At 38.4% G+C, this 25,257-nt stretch overlaps 1 protein-coding gene across 2 annotated transcripts in view; it reads left to right on the forward strand.

Moving 5' to 3' along the window:
* tmlhe (trimethyllysine hydroxylase, epsilon) overlaps positions 1-25,257 on the forward strand; it is a 294,616-nt gene that overhangs the window by 145,309 nt on the left and 124,050 nt on the right. The window contains exon 1 of one of the 2 annotated variants that reach the window (XM_028815427.2): positions 2,650-2,892. The exons of the other annotated variant lie outside the window; for it this stretch is intronic. The gene's annotated coding sequence lies outside the window, so the exon portion shown is untranslated. Of the gene's footprint in view, positions 1-2,649; positions 2,893-25,257 lie in introns of those variants that run through there. 2 annotated transcript variants of the gene reach the window in all.

Genomic DNA, 25,257 nt, shown 5'->3' on the forward strand with positions numbered 1-25,257 from the left:
CATTGTAAGTGTCCTCTTAATATGCTGTTGTTGTTTTTTTTTTTTTTGGGAGGGTGCCAAGTGGGTTTTAGGTTCTGTCAGTGTGTGAAGAGACCATGAAAGACCCAGGATCTCAAAGCTGTTAATATCAGTGTTTAGTATTTGACCTGATTTCCGGCAACAAGGCCTCACACAGTCATGGAGACATAAAATATATCATTATATGTTAGGTACATCAGGACCTGATGGACTCAGAAGAACTGCAAAGAAACATATTTCTTGTTTTAATCTCAAACTGTACCTTTTGTTTAAGTAATGTTATTTTTGACTTTAATAGAGATTTATTTCATGGACTTAAACATTCCACAACTTATAATGGTACAATTAGGTCAAATCATTGGACAGCCTGACTAACATACAGTATGTGCAGCTGCAAAAACAGCAGCATTAATTCAAGTATCAATGTGAAAAATCAGGTTAACATGTCTGCATTGACAAACAACAGAGATGTCAAGATGAACCTCACTCATGGGGGATACACATGCTTCACAGAATAGTTGGAAAATATCCTAATATCAGACATTAAATACTAAATCAGCCCAAAGCCTCGATCGCGATCGACCGGTAGATCGCAAAGGTAGTGCAGGTAGATCGCGTTGCATTCAAAAAAAATTTTTTTTTTAAATGTTAGTCTATCATATATCCTCCCTGTGGCATTTGCCACTTGATTGACATACAGGGCGGCCAGTCTGAGATCTCTTTTCTTCTAACATACTGGTCATCCCGCACGCACGATCCAACGCATGAATGAGCTGCTGCAAAACTCCGGCTGTGATCTCGTTAGCCTTCCAATTTATATCGACTAAAGAAGGGATTTAAAAAAAAATTGTTTGGGGAGGGTATGGGCTGGATGTGGAATTGGAAGAGGATTTTTTTTACTCACAATTTCACAATCGAAGTGCGTTTGTCTGATCTGTCAATCTATCATTGATATTCCAAAGAAGGAAAATGTGGAAAGGCACTTTCGAACTGTTCATAAAAACTACGAAACTGACTTCCTTCCGAAAAGCGACCTGAGAAAGAGAATGGAGAGGGAACTAAAATCGCAGTTAATCGGACAGCCGTCATTTTTCACATTCAGCTGAAGTCTGGGACTCTTGGACAGTTTTAGAACTTACTCACGGAGGAAAAGTACCCAAACATGAGGAAATGTGCTACCTCCTTGACTGCATTATTCGGCTCTACTTATTTATGCGAGTCAGCCTTTTCCCACATGAAGATTATTAAATCCAAATACTGTAGTGACCATAAATGTATTGAATTGTTATTGTGCCATAAGGGTTATTCAGTTATGCAAGGTATATATATATATATATATATATATATATATATATATATATATATATATATATAATATTTAATGTAGGTAGATCATTTCGACCTGGTCATTTTAAAAATAGCTCGCATGCCGAAAAAGTGTGGGCACCCCTGTACTAAATGACAGATTAATAAATGAAACTCAATTTTTTAATTAGACTAAGAAAATATAACCATGGTAACATGTTTCTCATATCTAGTAATGTGCAGAGATAGCCAAATGATGCCTCAACCCATCACTTTTTTGCCATTTTTATCTTTTCCCTGCCCTGGTTTGGAGTGTGTTGTCTATCTAATCTGTAATTTTAATAGAGCCAAAGAATATGAGATCCACAGCCAATGCACTAAGTACAACTGTTGCTGTATACCTGGTTGTATGTTGAGAATGCGTCCCTGTAGAATATTTGACACACCTTAGCAAACAAGGACCAGAAGTGCTCAATAGGCAGAAGGGGGTGCAAATGAATACTGTATTAGGAATATTGCATAAATGTTACATAAATAGTAATCAAACTAATAACACTAATTCTTAAGACTTGCGTATCCTATACTGTAACTGAAAGTTTTACTTCGGTAATGTATGCAAAGTTTAAAACCGTAGTCTCTGTGCTGTCCGCCTATAGTGTGCCTTATCAAATGTAGGCTGCTGTTTCATTAGGATTTTTAAGCAAACAAAGATATTTTCATAAATTTGACTAACATAATTTAGTAAAGCCTACACTTAAGTCTAAGTGAACTCAATGAAATTAGGCTGTATTTGTGTTTATTAAAATTCCACGTCTCTCCTGTGCTTTTCCAAATTTTGCATCTTTTTTTAACCGCTAATCATAAACGACGGGTTTTAAAACGACGGTATAATCGCAATAATGTACTCGATTAAGTGCTATACCGTAAGATATTGGCACGGGTACGCTTCAGCCGCAGGTGTATAGCACACCATCTCGCGTATAACTGCTGAATAAAACAACAAAGTGTGTTGTTATTGCTTGCCGTACGACCCATTCAATTATTTCTCCTTGACTCCCGCCTTCTTTTTTAAAAATCGGATAGGCAATTGGCTGAAGTACAAAAATGATTGACAGCTTACCCTAGTTGTTAATTTGCTGAATGATCACGTGACGGACAACGATACTCTAATATATGATGGACTGAAGAAGTGAGTGAAGCAAAACTCTAACATATGATTCGTTAAAGTTGGAGTGGATTGACTAGGTGACCATGCCCACAACACACGCCCATTTTACTCCGGGCTGTAGCGATATCTATTTGTTTATCTGCGCAGATGCGGATGCTGTCTCATGTGACGTCACTCATTTCTTAATGTTCGCTCACTTCGCTGTATTCGTATTTTAGTAACTCAGAAGATGTACTTTGTATCCTTTTGTGATGTCTAAGGTTTAATTAGTTATTGAGTGCATAAGGCAGAAGTGTTAGTCTTATGTACATAGTAATGTATGATCCAGCATTAACGCAAACACGACCTTCAGAATCATTTTTCGAAAAGGCTGTAGCTCTGTCTTAGAAGAAGTTCAACAGGTTTGTAGGTTAAACTTTTTTTTGTTTGTTTATACAATATACCATACTTTTTATCTATTAACGTGTGCCCGAGCTGTAATGGTAATTTATTTTTTTCTGTATGTGTATTTCAATTTGGCATTTCTTTTACGGCGAAATATTTTATGTTGCTACAAAACTAAAGTATAGTCAGCCACTTGTATACGACTCTGAACAGTTAGAAATGATAAATCGTGTTATTTGTATGTCTAATACTTAAAGGTTAGAACCAGACTGTATTTATATTGGGTAAAAAAGTGCGTAGACAGATGTATAAAATGTTGCTAATAAACGCTCACAATAAGATGTATATTATAGCTTGTAGTTAGGGAACAAATTTTCTCTGTAAGGATCGATATTAAAGGACGCCTCACTTCTTCAAGCTGATGAGTTGGAATTTCACGTCGGTTATCGCAAGTTTTATTACCGTTTTTTTTAACGTTTCAAGCTGCTGCACGATTATTACTAGATTTTACGGTACATAGAACTCGCAATGCGTTTTTAGTATAATGAAGACTTTGTTACCTCGACAAATCAAATACATTACCAGCTGTTTGATCGTTTATGGTCTTTCAAATACTGCAATCTCTTCTACTTGTTGGCTTTGTCTTTTTTCCCCCAAAGACTGAGCTGTTTTGTACAGAGAAAACGTACTTTTACGTCATATGCTGTAACTGTCTGATGCTGAGGAAACACTCCAATGAATTTTATTCTGTCCCATATGGAAGTGACCAAAACCTACTCACTGGTTAATTTTCAAGGAGTGATCTACAATCCCTAATTTCAGTTTACCTATTGTTACAGATAATTTCAATATGATGTTGTGAAACAAGAGAGTCTGTACAGTGTAAACATATTGCATCAAGCAGGTTTTAAAATTCATATTATATAATGGATGAATAGAAACACAATGCAATAGCAAAGCTTCTGAAGATGTTTTTTTAATGGTAGGAGTAGGGAAAGGCAAGAATGAGCATAACGGGATGAGGAGGCATAGGTCTGAGCTATTTGTTAAGTAATGAAAGAAAAAAGTTTTATAAATGAGTAGCTCAAAGATTAGAACTTTGAAAATAAAATGTGACCCCTACACAAACTTTGATATAAAAATTAGTACAATACAAGGGGGCTCCGCCCCCTGCTCGCTTCGCTCGCCTACCCCCGGCGTTGGGTATCCTGAAATACATTAGTTGAGCTCGTTCGTTTTGGAGCCGTGCCCGCTTTGCCCGCGGCATTTCAGAAGCGCGTTGTAGGCGCCTGCGTTCATTGATTTTATCCAGGCGGGCTCGTGTTTGTATATCCGTCAGTCGAGGTCGTTCGTTTTGAACCCGTGCCTGCTTTGTTTCCGCAGTTTCAGACGCGCGTTGTAGGCGCCTGCATTCATTGATCTTATCCAGGTGGGCTCGTGTTGGTATCGTTGAGCTGTATTGTGTTTGAATTTGGTGTAAAGCGTTCAGCGGTATGTACAATCCCAAGCAGCACATTATTCCTAACTTCACTCCGCAGTAGTGCCACTCTCAATATGGCGGTGACGCCTGCGCCTTCACTCCGCAGTAGTGCCACTCACAATATGGCGGTGATGCCTGCGCCTTTCGTACTGTCTTTGTGGACCTGTGGGGCCTCCGTAGCCTGTCACGTTTGACTCTGGGGTGCAGCGCAGAATCCTCTTTTTTTTGTGGTTGTGTCGTTAGTGGTAGCTATGGGCGCGTTGTTGCTTCATTTCTCATTCACGTTAGTTGAGCTCTTTCGTTCTTGGGCCGTGACTCCTTCGTTCGCAGTGGATATGACTTCGCTTGCGGTTTATGGAACGCGCACCTGCGCAGTACGTCTCATGGTCCCATCGCCGTGTCCCTGCGTCCATATCCGGTGTATTCTCGGTTAGTAATATGGATTCACAACATTTTTTGAGCCATGGCAAAATAAATTTGAGACGCTAAACTTTAATAATCAATTTAAATCAATATATATGTGATTGTGTGTGTCTATGTATATACAGTGCATCTGGAAAGTATTCACAGCGCATCACTTTTTCCGCATTTTGTTATGTTACAGCCTTATTCCAAAATGGTTTAATTTTTTTCCTCAGAATTCTACACACAACACCCCTTAATGACAACGTGAAAAAAGTTTACTTGAGATTTTTGCAAATTTGTTAAAAATAAAAAAAATTGAGAAAGCACATGTACATAAGTATTCGCAGCCTTTGCCATGAAGTTCAAAATTGAGCTCAGGTGCATCCTGTTTCCCCTGATCATCCTTGAGATGTTTCTGCAGCTGAATTGGAGTCCACCTGTGGTAAATTCAGTTGATTGGACATGATTTGGAAAGGCACACACCCGTCTATATAAGGTCCCACAGTTGACAGTTCATGTCAGAGCACAAACCAAGTATGAAGTCAAATGAATTGTCTGTAGACCTCCAAGACAGGATTGTCTCGAGGCACAAATCTGGGGAAGGTTGCAGAAAAATTTCTGATGCTTTGAAGGTTCCAATGAGCACAGTGGCCTCCATCATCTGTAAGTGGAAGAAGTTCGAAACCACCAGGACTCTTCCTAGGGCTGGCTGGCCATCTAAACTGAGCGATCAGGGGAGAAGGTCCTTAGTCAGGGAGGTGACCAAGAACCCGATGGTCACTCTGTCAGAGCTCCAGAGGTCCTCTGTGGAGAGAGGAGAACCTTCCAGAAGGACAACCATCTCTGCAGCAATCCACCAATCAGGCCTGTATGGTAGAGTGGCCAGACGGAAGCCACTCCTTAGTAGAAGGCACATGGCAGCCCGCCTGGAGTTTGCCAAAAGGTGAAGCATGGTGGTGGCAGCATCATGCTGTGGGGATGTTTTTCAGCGGCAGGGACTGGGAGACTAGTCAGGATAAACGGATATATGTATGTAGTGTTTTTTTTTTTTTTTTTTTTTTTTTTGGGTAGGCTTCAGGGATTCTAGTGTTAAATCCTCCAAAATAATTTCAGGTCAAGTTTTGAAAGTCTCTAAAGGCCTACTGTCTACCTTACTACTTGGTAACATTTCATGTGTCTGTAGTTCTTTGTGTGAAGAAAAACTTCATAATGTCTGTGTGAAATTTACCCTTAAGCTTCCAGCTGTGTCCCTGTGTTCTTGTTTTTCTAAAGTAACAATCTTGATGCACTCTACTGATTCCTCTCATAATTTTGAACACTTCCAAAATATCACCTCTTCTTTTCCTATTGCATACATTGAAAAGGCTCAACTTATTTAATCTATCCTTATAACTTATCCCTTGCAATTCTGGAATCAGCCTAGTCGCTCTTCTCTGGACATTTCCTAGAGCTTCAATGCCCTTTTTGTAGCCAGGAGACCTAAGCTGCACAAGGTACTCTAAATAAGGCCTTACCAATGTGTCGTAAAACTTCAGCATAACTTCCTTTGACTTCTGCTGTACACATTAGAACAATCGAGACAAGAACAGGCCATTCAGCTCAACAAAGCTCGCCAGTCCTATCCACTTATTTCTTCCAAACATATGGTATGGAGGCTGCACTGCCTCCTGTCCTTACAATGCATAGTGGATGCGGCCAGTAAAATCATTGGTGCCCCACTGCCCTCCCTCAAGGACATTTTCCACACCTGCCTCACCCGTAGAGGCATTAGCATTGCTGGGGACTCTTCCCACCCCTTACATTCCCTCTTCAGCCTCCTCCCATCAGGGAAAAGGTACCGGAGCCTCCGGGCCCACTTAACAAGACTGTCGAAACAGCTTCATCCACCAAGCTGTCAGGATGTTGAACTCTGTCCACTTTCTCCCCAACGTACCGTAACAAGAGTCATTATCTACCAAGTTCCCTGCTTCAGCTGGTATTATATAAAGACTCAATATTACATCTGCTGCTAACTGACTGTCTTTTTGTACATCTCATAAGCTACTCTATAATGCACCTTCTCACTTTTTACTGTAAGTGGCTTTTGCACTACTGATTATTGCACATTGTACTTTACAAGTTCTAATTTTATTTAATGTTATACTTATATACTTTTTATATTTTATGTTTTATTGTACTACAAAGATGAGAAACAGTATTTCGATTCTTCTGTATGTTCTGTACATATAGTGAATTGACAATAAAAGGCTATTTGATTTTGATTTGATTTAATGTTTGTGCGAAATTTACCCTTAACAAGTTTCCAACTGTGTCTGCGTGTTCTTGATGGACTCATTTTAAAATAAGTCTCGATCCACTGTACTAATTCCCTTCATATTTTTAAACACTTTAATCATGTCACCTCTTAATCTTCTTTTGTTTAAACTGTATAGGCTCAGCTCTTTTAATCTTTCTTCATTATTCAACCCCTGTAGCCCTGAAATCAGCCTAGTCGCTCTTCTCTGGAACTTTTGTAGTGCTGCTATGTCCTTTTTGTAGCCTGGAGACCAAAACTGCACACAGCACTCCAGATGAGGCCTCACCAGTGCATTATAAAGGTTGAGCATAACCTCCTTGGACTTGTACTCCACACATCGTGCTATATAACCTAACATTCTGCTTGCCTTCTTCAAGGCTTCTGAACACTGTCTGGTAGTCGATAGCTTAGAGTCTACATCCATCCATCCATTTTCCAACCCGCTGAATCCGAACACAGGGTCACGGGGGTCTGCTGGAGCCAATCCCAGCCAACACAGGGCACAAGGCAGGAACCAATCCCAGGCAGGGTGCCAACCCACCGCAGGACACACACAAACACACCAAGCACACACTAGGGCCAATTTAGAATCGGCAATCCACCTAACCTGCATGTCTTTGGACTGTGGGAGGAAACCCACGCAGACATGGGGAGAACATGCAAACTCCACACAGGGAGGACCCGGGAAGCGAACCTTTAGAGTCTACAATGACTCCTAAATCCTTCTCTCAGGTGTATTTTCAATTTTTCCGACCTCCCATTGTGTGTTGAGACCTAACATTTTTACTTCCTATGTGTAATACTTTACATTTACTGACATTAAATTTCATCTGCCTCAAATCTGCCCAAGCCTGTATGCTATCCAAGTCCTTCTGTAATGATATAACCTATCTTGGTATCATCTTCAAACTTAACCAGCTTGTTACTTATATTCCTATCTAAATCATATATATATATATAAATATAATATTATATATATATTAAAAATAGCAGCGGCCCTAGCACTGACCCCTGTGGAACACAACTCTTAACAACAGCCAATACGGATGAGATTCGTCACACCATCACCCTCTTCTTCCTGTGTCTGAGCCAATTCTGCACCCATCTTAAAACATCACCCTGAACTCTCACTTCTTTTAGTTTAATACCCAACCTCTCATGTGGCACCTTATCAAATGCTTTCTGAAAGTCAAGATAAATAATATCATATGCTCCATTTTGATCATATCCTTTTGTTGCCTCCTCATAGAATTCAGCATGTTAGTAAAACACGACTTTCCTCTTCTGAACCCATGCAGACTGTTCAGGTTAACTCCTGTCCTTGCCAGGTGTTGCTCAATCTTATCCTTAATAATTCCTTCCATTAATTTTCCTGTGATGCATTTTAAGCTTACTGGCCTATAGTTACTTGGATCTGCCCTGTTACCCTTTTTATATAATGGGATATTTGCCATTTTCCAGTCCTTCGGAATCTCTCCAGTGCGCAGTGACTTCCTAAAAATATGTTTCAGGGGTTTATATATGTACTCACTAACCTCCTTAAGAACTCGAGGGTAAATATTATCTGGTCCTGGTGATTTGTTTGATTTCAGCCTATTTTAAACCTGTTCCACTGCTCCTCGACTGTCTCCACAGTTAAAAGCTTATCCCAGTCTATTCTACTTAGACTTTGTTGCATCTGGTTAAAATTTGCCCTACCAAAGTTCAACTTAACAATTTTAGTCTTTGCATCTGGAGTCTTACAAAATACTGAGAATTGTATTATATTGTGGTCACTTGACCCTAGTGGTTCAATCACCTCTAAACCCTCAATTCTATCTTGATTATTACAAAATACTAAATCCAGACAGGCTTCACCCCCGTGTTGGTGCTTCAACATACTGTGTTAAAATACGATCACCGATTACTTCTAAAAACTCCTGCTTTTGTGCTCCTCCATCTACAAGGTTATCCCAGTTAATATTTGGTTAATTAAAATACCGCATGACTATGTCTCCTTGTAAACTTGCCTTTTTGATATTACTAAATAGATATGTGTTGAAATTACTGACTGAATTGGATGGTCTATAGCACCCTCCTAAAATAAGACCTCTTTCCCTAATATTTTCCTGGCGAATGTAACCTAGCATTCTGTTTTTCCTCCTTAATGGCTTCTGAACACTCTCTAGTAGTTGATGGGGACAAGTCCACTATGACTCTTAAATTCTTCTCATAAGTTTTATTTTGAAGTTTCAGACCTTCCATTGTTTATTCAGACCTAATGTTTTTACTTTCTACATGTAAAACATTACATGCATTAAATTTCATCTGCCACAAATCTTTCCAACCCTGTATGCTTTCCGAGTCCCCCAGTAATGATTCAACAGATTCTAGATTATGTGCTAGTCCTTCTAGCATGGTATCATCTGCAAATGTAACCATCTTGTTATTTGTATTCTTATCCAAATCATCTCTTCTACAGTATATATTTCTCTTCTGGTTCGTCCTGCTTCCACTTCAAAACCGGTCCTGCCCACACACAGCCCACACAGCATTTCTCGATTCCTGTTCGTCCTCTTCCAAATCCATCCCTTTGCTGCCTGCGGCTCCTGTGTCTTTACAACAGCTTCTTACACACCAAACATCAGAAGCTAAAAATTATCGTGAAAACATTTGAGAATACAACTCTTCTCTAGTGTTTGCTTCTATGGGTGCACAGATAACTCAACCTCCTGGCCACGGACCATACTGTTTTAAAATACACGGGCAAATTTATCACCAAATCTCTCCACTATACAGGTACGCTAACACTTCCACCTCTCCAGGATATGGACAGTTGTATGTTTTTGACACAGCGCAAGCTACTGAAGTATGCTTACAAAATAAAGCAAACTCTGCATGCAGCGAAAATGTACTTCTCCAGCTAGATTCCATGCTCAGAACCATCAACCCCTTTGCTAAATCATACAAACACATGCATGAAATCGCTCAGTCCAATCAAACAGCATCTGTACGAATGGTTTTGAAGGAAAACCCTAGGCAGGATTTACGACGATAAAATGCCCCAACATGTCACACCGATGCCGCACAACGATGGCGAACCGCCTGCCGAAAGGGACATTTGCATCTATCCCATAGGCAACTCCTGAAACAGATTTCCATGCTCAATATGAATTGCGATCCTATGGTTTACCCACTTTTATTCCCTTATGGAGACACTGGCTGGCACAAAGACTTACAACATGTTCCCGATAAAAGAACCAGCAAGCAAATAAAGCTTACTCAATGCCAATTTTATGTGTACAGATTAGCAATGAGGAATACATTTAGTATTTTGCACTCCAAGGGCAAACTATTCCAACAGTACGTCGTAGATGCGTATGTTAAAACAGTGTGCGCGTGTCTCAACTATCTCAGATTACATCAACAAGATCTGCGCGTGGAACAATACAAAGGACTATCAGATGCACTGCAAACAAAGGCTGAAAATAACAACGTACGTGTAGGCAAAATGACCATATTACCGTCCACATTTCCAGGAAGTCCAAGATACATGCAACAAAACTATCAGGATGCCATGGCCATAGTACGTAAATTTGGAAAGCCTGATTTATTTATCACTTTCACATGTAATCCTGCTTGGCCGGAAATTCTACATGCACTCTCTGATACCCAAAGACCGGAGCACAGACCTGATATTGCAGTACGAGTCTTTTGGATTAAGCTCAAGAAGTATTTATTTCTTCTTGATTTCTGAATTCCTTTCTCACCGTTTTCCGTTCCTATTCTTACACCGCCGTATGCTACTGCGGGCGTCGGCTAGTTTAATATATTAAGAGTAGCAGTGGCTCCAACACTGACCCTCTGAGGTGGACCACCTTTAACTTCACCCAATTCTGGTAAGGTTCCTCACACCATAACACTCTGCTTCCTGTGTCTGAGCCAATTCTTCGCCCATCTACACACTGAACTCTAACCTGTTTTAGTTTGATGCCCAACCTCTCATGTTGGACCTTATCAAGTGCTTTCTGAAAATCAAGATAAATGCTCTGCTTTGATCATATCCTTTTTTTTTGCTTCCACATAGAATTCCAACATGTTAGTAAAACATGAACCCATGCTGACTGTGCAGTAAAATTGCTGTTCTTGGCATGTGTTGCTCAATCTTATCCTTAATAATAATTTCCACTAACTTATCTGTGGTGCATTTTAAGCTTACTGCTCTATAGTTACTTAGATCTGCCCGATAACCCTTTTTATATAATGGCATAATATTTGCAAAGCAAAAAAAAACACTTCTAATGGAGGGAAATAAATATTTAGAAAGTTCTGTTTGGCTCTTTAGGAGCAACCAAAAAACAAAGTTTATAGGAGCAAAAAAAAAAAAAAGGCAAGCAATTGTTAATGCATTACTTATTCTACTATGACACCTTACGTTTGGGCTAAGTATTATGTTACTATGTGTATTTGATCTTGCACTACTGTTTGTACCTTCATGTAAAGTTTTAAACCTGGCCTGTGTTAAACTCCTTGCCCCAACCATTCACTACTTTAAGCAATCTTCAAATAGATTTGTAACCCTGTAACTGTTCAAATGTAACCTATCACAGTGGAACAGGACCAAATGCTATAGAAGGATATAGAAATATTATAGAAGTCCCAATGCCCCATAAACCTATGTCTTTGCATTCTACAACAAGATTTAAGCCGTGCGTTAAGCTTTCTGATTTCCTTAGTCTTATTTAGACTATCAAGTGGCACAGGCAAAAAAGTTCAGGATAGACCTTTGTTATTTCTGCATCTCAGTTTGGCACCTGACCCTTTAAAATTACATTGCTTATCTGAGTGCCTGGCCTTATGAATGTCATTTAATACAACATGGACAATGAAAACCGGATCTACCTCCATTCCAGTCAAGAGCCAAATCCACCCTCCCAGGGACTTCTCCTATCAATGTACCCAGAATACCACACACAGCATGAGACTCTCTGTCTCTGGAGCAAACCTACATCTCAGTCCCCCTAATGATTTAGTTTCCCACTGTCACTGCTTCTGTCTTTCTGGAGAGTGGTTTTATGGTGACCCAACTGTTTTTACTTATATGATATGGAGTCTATTTCTCTGATACGCTGGGTGAGACCACTATCTTTGTAAAGGACTTCTGGGCAAGATCCACCAACTCCTTACTACAATACAGGCTAGTCACCATCATCTCCTCTAGTTCAGCAATCCTGAGCTCAAGGTATTGTATCAGCTGTCATCTCTTGCAGATGCAAAGTTCCTGGAAGCAGACAACATCAAAGCCAGCTTTCAAAAAGTCCAAAATCACAAAGGACTTCAGTTTTACTGGTCTCATGGTTAAAATTTGTTTGGGTGACAGTTAAGCCCTTTGAAAATTAAATGATTTAATTTTGAGCTTAGCCAATCACAGGACATGTTTAATATTTACTGGCCTTATCTAAGCCCCTGCATTAACTGTTTAAGATCTCTCACTACTAAATACTTGACCTGCTTGCTAATTTTTTTTTATTTCTTAGTTGAATTTCCCTTAAGCCTGTCTCTTTTCCTATAGTCTTGTTGAATCCAGATATATATGTATCTGGAGACAACCACGAGTGAATTTTGCTTAAAACTGGGTGGGAACAATTGCAGAGCTCACTGAATAGCACATTCTAAACCAATACGAAGCTTCATGAAGGCTGCATTCAAAGTAGGGGCAGTGATTTTGAATTGCAAAGGTAACGAGAGCACCTCTGATCTGTCTATGACAGAGAGCAAGCTTCGATTTACAATGAGCCATCTACAGTCAAAGTCTCCTAAATAAAATTTAAAAAAAAAACCTATTGACATATACATGTGTGTTGTGTGAACAGTGAGTACACTTAAAAAAATATACCTGCAAGGGAAAAATCTTTCTTTAACATTAGTTTATACATTGAATTTCGATGGCGTCAGTTGATGAATGGTATAAACGTGAATGATATGTTGTTGCAGGTGCTGTATGTGCTCTCTGTTAAGCATTACGACGATAGTGTAGAAGTCGATGTAAGCTTGAAAGAATTGGCAGCTATTTTCATGAAAATATGAACTACAAAATATGCATTTGATGTAAGTGGTGTGTCACACTCCCAAAAGGACTGCTGTTAAGAGTGCTGATAACAAAGAGCCACAGGAGATACAGATTTCACTACTCAGAACACCTGAATCAACAAACACCAATAGATGCACAGATAAGGCTGCACAACATCCATCTTTTAAATGCCCTTCTAAACGAATGACTAAAGAAATGTATCTTTACTGTCCAATTGGAAATGCAAACATGCCGTGACAAAATAGCTGCAGCATTTTAACATGTTGTACAGTATCTCACAAAAGTGAGTACACCCCTCACATTTTTGTAAATATTGTGTATCTTTTCATGGGACAACACTGAAGATATGACACTTTGATACAATGTAAAGTAGTCAGTGTACAGCTTGTATAACAGTGTAAATTTGCTGTCCCCTCAAAATAACTTAACACACAGCCATTAATGTCTAAACCGATGGCAACAAAAGTGAGTACACTCCTAAGTGGAAAATGCCCAAATTGTGCCCAAAGTGTCAATATTTTGTGTGGCCACCATTATTTTCCAACAGTGCCTTAACTGTCTAGGGCAGGGGTCTGCAACCTTCACTATCAAAAGAGCCATTTTGCTCCCTCTTCCTCCAAAGAAAAATAGTCTGGAGCCGCAAAACATAACACAGCTTATAAACTTTTAAAAGTTTTAATCTTTTTTTAGATTTTACATGTTACAACCACGGAATACAACAAACAGAAGTGCAGTGTGCATGTGTAGGCCTACTTTGAAATAAATTTAACTGAACTCTGCAGGCCTATTTGAGTCCTTCCTATACCTGTATAAAATTAAAATAAAAACTAGCCCACTTTAATATAAATAAAACATTTAGCTGTAGCTTAGCAGCTTTAAAAAAGTAAACATAAAATTCCATTTCAGTGTGCTCTCATCCTCTTCAGGTTTCCCTCTCGGCCAGCAATCAACTGAAGCACCTGAACATACAAAAAAACCAACATCAGCTCCGGGTCTGAAATAAATGTGTTTTTTTTTTTTTTGTTTTTTTTTTTAAATATTAGCCTATTAAATGCTATTGTTCTCACCTGTTTAATGTGACTTCTGTTTCTGAAGTTCGCTGCAGATCATCTCTAGCACTTTGAGCTACTTTTTGTATGAAAATGTGCTATATAAATAAATGTTGTTGTTCTATGTCGGGGCTATACGATGTGACTTTGACCTTCACACAGGACTGCAGGCTCATGTGTGAGGTGGGAGAGATATTTGGACTTTATGAAGTTCATTCTTGAGAAAACTTGCTCACATAAGTATGTTGAGCCAAAGATGGACAGGACTCCAAATGCATATTTTTTCATGTTCATATATGTTTCGGGAATGGCACTCCATGTATTGAAAACAAGTTTGTCGGGTTTGGGGAGGTTTTCAATATCAGTCCATTTGTGCTCTTTAGCGAGAGTAGCCTTCTGACGGGCGACTTCTTCAAGATCCGCTGTCAGGCATTTGAACTTGGACACCCATAAATCTTTATCCGCTATGCGGCCAGTTCAATTTCTAGATCGGGCTTACTTACTCCTGTGAATGCGGATGTGTTCAGCAGGGATGGGTCGATGTCCAGGGAAGGAGAGAGTGTTTTTTTTCTTTCTGAACTCACTGAATCTTTCTCTAAATGCAGCTTGCATTGCAATAATTGTACGGTGGAAATAATCACAATTTATGTGAATGTTCACTGCTTTGAACTCTCTCAGGGAGGGGAAGTGAGAGAGTGAACCTTTCTGTACATCTCTGACAAACACTGTCATCATGCGCTCAAACACCAAAACATTTAAAGTCAGAGAATAGATGCTCTGATATTTTTATGAACGATTCTTTCATGTATTCTCCGTCTGTGAACGGCTTACCCCTCCTTACGATCTCTTGAGCTGCCACAAAACTAGCAGCTGTAGTTGATTGTGGAGAAGTGATCCACTTTTTGAAAGTATGTTTGCTCTGTTCAGCTTTCCGTTGCAGTTCCGAAATTGCTCTCTTTCGCTCATCTTCACTTGGGTATTTTTCAGTGAATGCTGAGTGCTTGTTTCGAAAATGTCTTTCAACGTTACATTTTTTGTTGTTCGATAATTTATCGCCACATATTAAGCACACCGGTAAGCCAGCGTCGTTGGCGCTGAAGGCAAATGCTTCTGTCCACGCAGAATTAAACTCTCTGTTCTCTTCTGGGACTTTTCATTTTTGGGATTTATTCATGGTTAGTGCAGGGGTCGCACACTCCAGAAGCCACCTGCAGGTAAAGGCGAGGGCTATAGACGTAGATGTGACGCATATTTTAGTTGACAAATTATAAATAAAAATACAAATTAGATGTTAAAGTGTATAACAGTAGTAGTAGTAAATAAACATTATATATATTACATATATTATATACAAATTAAATTAAGAAATTGCCGTTATTCATTTTCATGTTTTTTTTTTTTTTTTTTGTCAAGGCCAAAAGGAGCCATTACAAGGAGGCTGAAGAGCCGCATGCGGCTCCAGAGCCGCGGGTTGCCGACACCTGGTCTAGGGCATGGAGTTCACTAGAGCTTCACCTGTTGCCACTGGAATCCTCTTCCCCTCCTCCATGACGACATCACGGAGCTGGTGGATGTTAGAGACCTTATGCTCCTCCACCTTCTGTTTGAGGATGTCTCACAGATGCTAAATAAGGTTTAGGTCTGGAGACATGCTTGGCCAGTCCAGCACCTTTACCCTCAGTTTCTTTAGCAAGGCAGTGGTCATCTTGGAGGTGTGCTTGGGGTCGTTATCATGTTGGAATACTGCCCTGCAGCCCAGTTTCTGAAGGGAGGGGATCATGCTCTGCTTCGATATGTCACAGTACATGTTGGCATTCATGGTTCCCTCAGTGAACTGTAGCTCCCCAGTACCAGCGGCACTCATGCAGTCCCAAACCATGACACTCCCACTACCATACTAGGCAAGACACACTTGTCTTTGTACTCCTCATCTGGTTGCTGCCACACACGCTTGACACCATCTGAACCTCAGGATATGGTTCCAGTAATCCATGTCCTTAGTCTGCTTGTCTTCAGCAAACTGTTTGCAGGCTTTCTTTTGCATCATCTTTAGAAGAGGCTTCCTTCTAGGACGACAGCCATGCAGGCCAATTTGATACAGCGTGCTGCGTATGGTCTGAGCGCTGACAGGCTGAACCCATGTCCCCCATCCCCCGCCAACCTCTGCAGCAATACTGGCAGCACTCCTACGTCTATTTTCAAAAGACAACCTCTGGATATGACGCTGAGCAATATTTACAAAAATGTGAGGGGTGTACTTACTTTTGTGAGATATTGTATATCTATAGATCACAATGCTAAATGAAACTCTTTTTGCTGTTTTTGTCATGTAGTGATGCAGTAGTTAAAATGACAGAAAGATCTCGTAGCTGACAGAGGTCTCTCCTCAACGTGTGGAACCCAATAGCTCTGGTGATCTACGCATACGTGTGTGTGTGTGTATGTCTGTCTGTCTCCACTGTCACAGCACTCATTACAACATGAAAGTTAACTTTTAAGCTTCAGTTACCTTGTGCTACTGATCACCTGAATGAATAACAGAAATTTTAGCTTTTTATTTTCGCTTGGTATTAAGTCTTTGTTATTCAGTGTCTCTTGCACTCTCCCTGAAACGATTTAAAGCACACAGACTGGAGAAATTACGGGCAGCTTTTATAGGAAGAAGCCCTGTGGGTTTATCCTTTGCCGCTAAAATGTGTATTATCATTTAAGAATCATGTCTGACCCTGTAAGACTGTATTTGCCACTTTTTTCTCTTTAACTGACAGAAGTGTAAATATTATAAATAGCAAAATACCCTTGCTTTGCAGCGGAGAAGTAGTGTGTTAAAGAGGTTATGTAAACATATATATACATAAACATATATACTTATGTACATATCTACATATACACATCTACATACATACACACTATATATATATATATATATATATATATATATATATATATATATATCAACATATATATATATATATATATATATATATATATATATATCAACATATATATACACATACATATACACACATACATACATACACACATACATATATATATATATATATATATATATATATATATATATATACATATAGCAAAATACCCGCGCTTCGCAGCGGAGAAGTAGTGTGTTAAAGAGGTTATGTAACCATATATATATATATATATATATATATATATATACATATATATACATATACACATCCACATATACATATATATATATATACATATACAAATTTACATATCTACATATATATATATAGATATATAGACATACATATATACATACATACATTCATATATATATATATATATATATATATATATATAATATACTGTATATATACATATCTGCTTATTGGCTCCTGTATTTAGGATATAGCAGGTTGGATAATGGATGGATGGACATCTGTATGCATAGCCCTATTTGCCCGTTTTCGTTTTTTTTCTTTCTTCAGTAATATTTCAGTAAACCCGGAGCTTGTCAGTTCAAATCCTGGTACTGACACCACTGTGTGACCCTGAGGAAGTCACTTCACCTGCCTGTACTGCAAAAAACAAAAGTAATGTAAGAAATTGTACCTCAGATGTTGCAAGTTGCTGGAATAAAGGCATAAGTAAAATAGATAAATATGTATTATACACATAGGAACTATTAATTTATTTTCAGTTAAGTCATCTGCAGCAAACTTTTATAAATGAGGGTTTCTCATTTTTACTTTCTTCTTCATTGACATTTTCTCTTGGAGAGGTTTTTTCATTTCATTGAAAATTAAAGCAGCAGCTGCCAAAATATGTAGCTTTCTTATTAATTTTTCAACATTGTGTAAAATAAATTTATAAAGTAACATAAAAGGTTTAAATACTGGTTATCCTTTTACACTAAAATATTACTAAAGAGAAACAAAAAAAGTAAAATGCGTATGTTCTTTTTCTTTTAGGAGATTAAATATTACTGAAGAAAGAAAAAAAAAAAAAATAAAACAGCCAAATGGGGCTATGCATACGAACTTAAAAGGTTTAAATAAAGCAGAAATATATATTTTATTTTTACTTGCTTAACTTGTGGAGGGTGTATCCTGTAGCAAAGCCCTAACTTTTTTTCGTGAAAGCCCGTTTCAGTCAATAAGTCTTAAAAAAAGGTGGAAAGATATTGACAATAAGCTAAGCAAACCCAGGAAGACATGGAATCGTTTAAATCCAAGTATCATTACATCTTCCTTTCTTAAAGAGAAGTAAGGCAGTACTTATAAGCTTACATATTTATATATAGACATACATACATATATATATATATCTATATCCGAAGCCGTGCAAGCACACTCTTGAGAATGCAACTTATAGTTGTACAGAAGAAAAGCAATCTTGCCTCAAATGAATGGCAACCTTTTGTAGGTCTATGAACTTAATTTAAACTTTAGGTTTACACGGTGCTTTCTTTCCGAAATACCTGCACTCATGAATATGTCTGTATGTGTCAGTCGGTCAAATCCACGCGCTTCGCACCGGCGAAGTACCGCTTTTAAATTTTTATTAAGAAGAAAAGAAAACCTTTTTAAATTGAGGGAAAATATACTAATAACAGTTTGTTAAGGATCTGTTTTTTTGTGAAGCTGCCTTCACTCGAGTGATCACTTCGAGCTGACTTGTTGACCAACTATAAGCGTTACCTGGTAGGTAACAACCCATACAATCAGATTGTGAATCAGACTACGAATGCCGTGATTGTAATTACCCCGATCTACATGTTGTCAAATAAACGAACCACACGCCGTGGCGCAATTTTAGGGGCTTCGCCTGTAGCGCTGACGTCCGAGGTTCGATTCCTGTAAGGGAGTGAAGTGAGTGGCTGGTTACCTACCAGGTAACGCTTATGGTTGGCCAGCAAGTGAGGTAACATCAGCCACGGTGCCTTCAGTTGTGAGAAGCAGATCATAGAATAGTTTACTGTCAAATAATGCAAAGAGTACGCGATACGTCTTTCCCCCTTATTCTTGGCTCATCAGGCGTACACACTCACTGCACTCGCTTACGGTAATCGAACATCGGACGTCAGTGCTAGAGGGGCTTCGCAGCGGTGAAGTATTGCTTTTAAATTTTAATTAAGAAGAAAAGAAAACCTCTGAGGTTCGATTCCCGTAAGGGAGTGAAGTGAGTGGCTGGTTACCTACCAGGTAACGCTTATGGTTGGCCAGCAAGTGAGGTAACATCAGCCACGGTGCCTTCAGATGTGAGAAGCAGATCATAGAATGGTTGAAAATAGTTTACTGTCAAATAATGCAAAGAGTACGTGACACGTCTTTCCCCCTTATTCTTGGCTCATCAGGCGTACACACTCGCTGCACTCGCTTACGGTAATCGAACCTTGGACGTCAGCGCTAGAGGGGCTTCGCAGCGGTGAAGTATTGCTTTTAAATTTTAATTAAGAAGAAAAGAAAACCTTTTTAAATTAAGTCTTAAAAAGAGGTGTAAAGATATTGACAATAAGCTACGCAAACCCACCAAGAAATGCAATCGTTTAAATCAAGGCGCGAGTCGAAAAACACCATCCCATAATATTAGTTAACGATCAACACATTTCTATATGTATTGTAAGCATACAATACAACTGATAATATGTTGCGCTTATTTATCTGGTGTACCGACATTTTTGCGCGTTTAACGGCTGAAATCTAACGTGGTTTGTGCCCTTCAGAATGAAAACAGTTTGCATTTACCTTTTTGATAAAAGGCGAGCTTTTAAGCCTGAGAAATCACCCCGTAAATGCACACGTTTAATTGCACATGTGTTAATATGTATGCTTACACAGTATTAAGACACTCAAAAATGAACGTCATTTACCTTCGTTCCCGCGTTTGACTCGTGCTGTAAATCTCTTCCTTGTTTTTAGTTCACGTGATTACGTAGGAGGCGTGATGACGCGATACGTGACTCCGCCTCCTCCATTAGAGTATATGGACAAAAAACAGGTTCCAGTTATGACCATTACGCGTAGAATTTCGAAATGAAACCTGCCTAACTTTTGTAAGTAAGCTGTAAGGAATGAGCCTGCCAAATTTCAGCCTTCCACCTACACGGGAAGTTCGAGAATTAGTGATGAGTCAGTCAGTGAGTCAGTGAGGGCTTTGCCTTTTATTAATATGTATAGATGCTTAATCTCTTTCTTTTTTAATTGTGCTCTTTGCCCTTATTTATAGCACCATAGTGCATGCTTGCACTTAATGTACCTGGGTTAACTTGTAATCTTTTACTTTCTTCTTTACTGGTACACCCACTTGCTTATATACTATTAACATATACAAATCTATATGGTAATTATTTACTTACTTACTGCTGAGACTCAACACTCCAAACACATTTTCATTTGCCTTTACTCCTGAGCAAATGAAAAAAACAACACTTCAAAAGGGTAAAAAAAAAAAAAAACGGAAAAATATTTACATGGTTCTTTTCTGTTGACAAAAAATGAAGTTTTAGGAGCACTGTGTTTTAATCATGTTTCACACACAGACAGACCACATCAACACGAAGTATAATACACCGGCAGGGTTGACGTCAGCATTCAGGACATGCTCAATACGTCAGTAAAGTGAAGCTCCAATGGTGCATTGATATATTGCATCAGACACAAGTTGCTAAACAATTCATTGGCAGTGAACAGCAGCAATAAATATCCATTATTCTGCAAAAGAATCAAAATTAAAATACAAATATCTGATATAAACTGAGAACAAGTAAGAACCAGTCATTCAAGTAATAGAGCTTACTGAATGGTTGGCAACACTGAATCAGTAGTATAAACTGGTTGGAAACAAAGGTGCTTAAAGAATTGAATGGTGGCCACAGTTTGAGCAAATGAATGCTTGTAAGTTACAAATTAATGACCTAGGGATAGGAATGTCAAACTACCCAAAAATTTACATTTAGATATTCTTTTTAAAATAAGTACATTTTCTAATATTCAATTGTAGGTTAAAAATTCTAGCTGGTACACATGGGTTTGTACTGTGGGTATATTTTTCCTTTTCCTCACTTCTATTAAACATAAAGTGTTAATAAAGAAATGTGTTACTTAACACACAGATGGAAACTGCAACTTTCATGTCAATGTGACACGTGGAAAACATGCAATGTCACAAAATTGGGGTTTCCTGTAAAATCAAAATGATATAATCAAAGAGAAGGTATATCTGAGAGAAAAACAATGTGATTAATCAAACTCGTTAAATATCTTTATTTAAAACATCTTACAAAAAATGTATTACATGAATTTGTTTATTAGGAAACTATTAAATCCTAGCTACTCGGCTCCATCCAATGAGGGTCAAGGTGGGTGTAGGTTTTTGTTTCAAGCAGTTCTTGTTATTTGGATTTCTATCTTTATTAAATAGTCCCCTTTTATGTTTATCATGTCTGGATTTTTTTTTATTTTCATTCCACATGAAAACATTATTGAATAATGTTTTTTCATCCATCACTAGAAACAACAAAGGGTAAGTAATAGACAAAAAGAAATCATTAATTTAACATCCTGATTTTTAAGCTGTTGTAATAAGGAAAGAAATATCAGAAGCATGGCTGTTAAATGATAAAATGAAGCCAGCTAGTGCTCGATGTGTTGGAAGCTTAAGAGTTCTAGAATAAAAGAGCAGTAAGTAATTTTCAGGGTGTAGGAGAATTGTTTAAAATATGCAACTGTAGATCCATGAGCAAAACAATGCAGTAGACAATCATTCACAAAATGTGGTGTCAGGTCAGCACCCTACCGCACCCGCCACATGACGAAACAGCTCGGGATCCTGATTGGCAACCCCTCAGGCAGACACACAGTCCAGTCCCACCCTCCAGAAATGACTATCCATCTGCCACAGCCAGTTGTTATGTGGGTATCCCCTTGGCCAGGTCCAGCTGCTTGAGTCCTGCGAGCTGGATCACCCTTACGGAATTGTGCTACATATCCATAGTGCCATAACTGACGCACAGTGCAGGAAATGTGCCTCATTCGGGACTCCATGAACAACTGCTCATTTGACACAAAGTCAAATTAGCGATTTGATACAGAAGAGACACAATACTGAAGGAGTTTCATGTCTCAGGTCAGTGAATAGTGTCCATGTCTCGCAAACATATAGCAAAATAGGAAGCCCCAGGACATTGCAAAAGAGCGAAGGTCCAAGTCTTTAAAGATATTGGGAGCACCACACACCCTTTTCCAGTGACTTCATGTATGTAAGTATTGTAAGGCTTTGAAGTTTTAAGTCAGAGAATTTCAAAAACGTGTTTTACCTCACATGCATTTATTGGTTACTTTGCAAAAAGAAATATTAACTGCTGATGATGTAGATCATTTTGTCTGTGCTGAAATTCCAAACAGAGAAACCTATCCTGAATTATGGTACAAAGTCATTAAACACGTCTCACTGACCTCATTTAAAAGATTCAGCATATTGGGACTCGAAAGATTCCAAATATTGTTTTTACCTAAGTTCTGAAATAAAAGTGAAACTAATGAAATAGCAACAATTCAAGGGAAAAATAATCTAAAAATGTATCCGGAAAACCAAACACGGCGGTTGGCGAGCGAAGCCCCCTAGTTTGTATACAAAAATGAAATATTGCATTTTGCATTTGGAATAGTATGATGCCAAAATTATTGCAAGGTAAAACAAAGAACTGTTAGTTTGCATTTGAATATTTTTTAATACATTCAAGTTATATTTGAGTTATGATAGTCAATCTCACAAGGCAATCTGACTGCACTACCTAGCAGTAAGAACTGTTTGCTGAATGTCAGACTATTAGTTTTAAATGTCTTTTATGGATGAAATGCAGCACCAGTGATTAACCTGGTCATTTTAACCACTTCCTGCAAGACGTTGTAGTCTATTACAGTACAGTTGTCATATCAGACTATTGTGCAACTAGTCTAGCACAATATACCCAGCATCTCACCTCTGCAATGTCCAAACCAACGCAATCTTGCCTCTTTTGTTTCAGTCCTTTTAAATAAGAAAATCCCTTCACTGGTACTGTGTGACCATGAGCAAGTCACTTCACCTGCCTGTGCTCCAATTGGAAAACAAATAAGTGTAAACAGTTGTTAAACGTCAAAAAGTAAATCTGAAGGTATTGTAATGTCCGTCCAACCTGAGCTAACCCTCTAATGTACTCATTTCTAATCCTGTCCATCCTCGTCATATCCAATGCAAATATCAATATCTTTAACTCTGCCACCTCCAGCTCTGTCTTTTGTTTTTTGGTCAGTGCCACCATCTCCAACCCATAAAACACAGATGGTCTGAATACCAACCCTTAGACCCTCCTTTCACTTTTGCTGATACCCATCTTCACAAATTACTCCTGACACTCTTCTCCACCCTGCCTGCACTCTCTTTTTGACCGCTCTTCCACAATCCCTATTACTCTGTACTGTTGATCCCAAGTATTTAAACTCATTCACCTTCGCCAACTCTACTCCTTGCATCCTCACCATTCCACTGACCTCCCTCTCATTTGCACACATGTATTCTGTCTTGTTCCTACTGACCTTCATTCCTCTCCTCTCTAGAGCATATCTCCACCTCCCCAGGGTCTCCTCAATCTGCTCCCTACTCTCGCTGCAGATCATAATGTCATCAGCAAACATCATAGTCCACTGAGACTCCTGTATAATCTCATATGTCAACCTGTCCATCACCATTGCAAATAATAAAGGGCTCAGAGCCGATCCCTGATATAATACCACGTCACTCCAAACGCAGACCTCACCACTGTCGCCCTTCTCTTGTACATATCCTGTACAACTCTTACGTACTACCACAGCTCCTCTCGAGGCACCCTGTCATATGCTTTTTCTAGGTCCACAAAGATGCAATGCAACTCCTTCTGGCCTTCTCTAAACTTCTCCATCAACACCCTCAGAGCAAACATCACATCTGTGGTGCTCTTTCTTGGCAGGACTGCTGCTGCTCAGTAATCATCACCTCACTTCTTAACCTAGATTCTACTACTCTTTCCAATAACTTCATGCTGTGGCTCATCAGTTTTTTCCCCCTGTAGTTATTACAGCTGTACACATCCGCCTTCTTCTTAAAAACCGATACCAGTACACTTCTTCTCCACTCCTCAGGCATCCTCTCACTTTCCAAGATTCCATTAAACAATCTGGTTAAAAATTCCACTGTCATGTCCTCTGGACCAGTGGCCTTTCCATTCTTCATCCTCTTCATAGCTGTCCCATAGCGGTTTACAATTTAACATTTGGTATTTAGGGTTTCTCATTTTTAGATTTGTGACTTTTAGCCAGTTAGTGGTTTGTTAATTATTTCAGTTTTCTTAGTTGTTAATTTTTGTTTTTAATTCTCCTTTTGTGTCACATTTAAATTTGTTTTCCTGTGTTTTTCCTTTCTTTTATTAATAAGTAATGGATAATTGAAGGAAAACAAGTGTTATTATTATTATTGAATATTTGGAATTCTTTATTTATATTTGGGAATATTTAACAAATGGTGCCATATTTGCAGAATTTTGACTTCCTGAAAGATTTTGCTTAATTGAACCATGACATGTCACTGTTCATTAACCATGTTGAAAGAATTAATTACTAAATAAGAATTAGTATGATTTATTATTATTTCTTGATGCCATTGAGGTCAGTCTACATATGATTTATATTTAATATATTTCCAAATCTATTCTTATGACAGTATATTGCAAAAAAAATAAAAAATAAAAATAGTCCCAGTTCTTATAGCTGAAACATAATATTTGCAACTGTTGACAGGAAAAATTAGCTTATGATCATTAGACTTTTACAGATATTGAAAGGTGATTTTTTTAAATAGTATAAACCATTAAAGACACAACTGACCCTTCAAGTCTTTGTTTTGTTGTGATATACATGTAGTCAATAGTATCAAACAGTGCTTCTGTCTAAATGCATGATTGATTCTACTGAATAAGACACTTGTTAAGATGTTATAGTGTACTGACCTTGGTGAATGTTTGACTCAAATTTTGCATAAAAGTTCAGAAACAATTTATAATTTCTCTAAAACAATAACAAAATTATGAAACTG

This window comes from Erpetoichthys calabaricus, chromosome 12 (genome assembly GCF_900747795.2).
Source record: "Erpetoichthys calabaricus chromosome 12, fErpCal1.3, whole genome shotgun sequence".
In the NCBI taxonomy this organism is placed as follows: domain Eukaryota; kingdom Metazoa; phylum Chordata; class Cladistia; order Polypteriformes; family Polypteridae; genus Erpetoichthys; species Erpetoichthys calabaricus.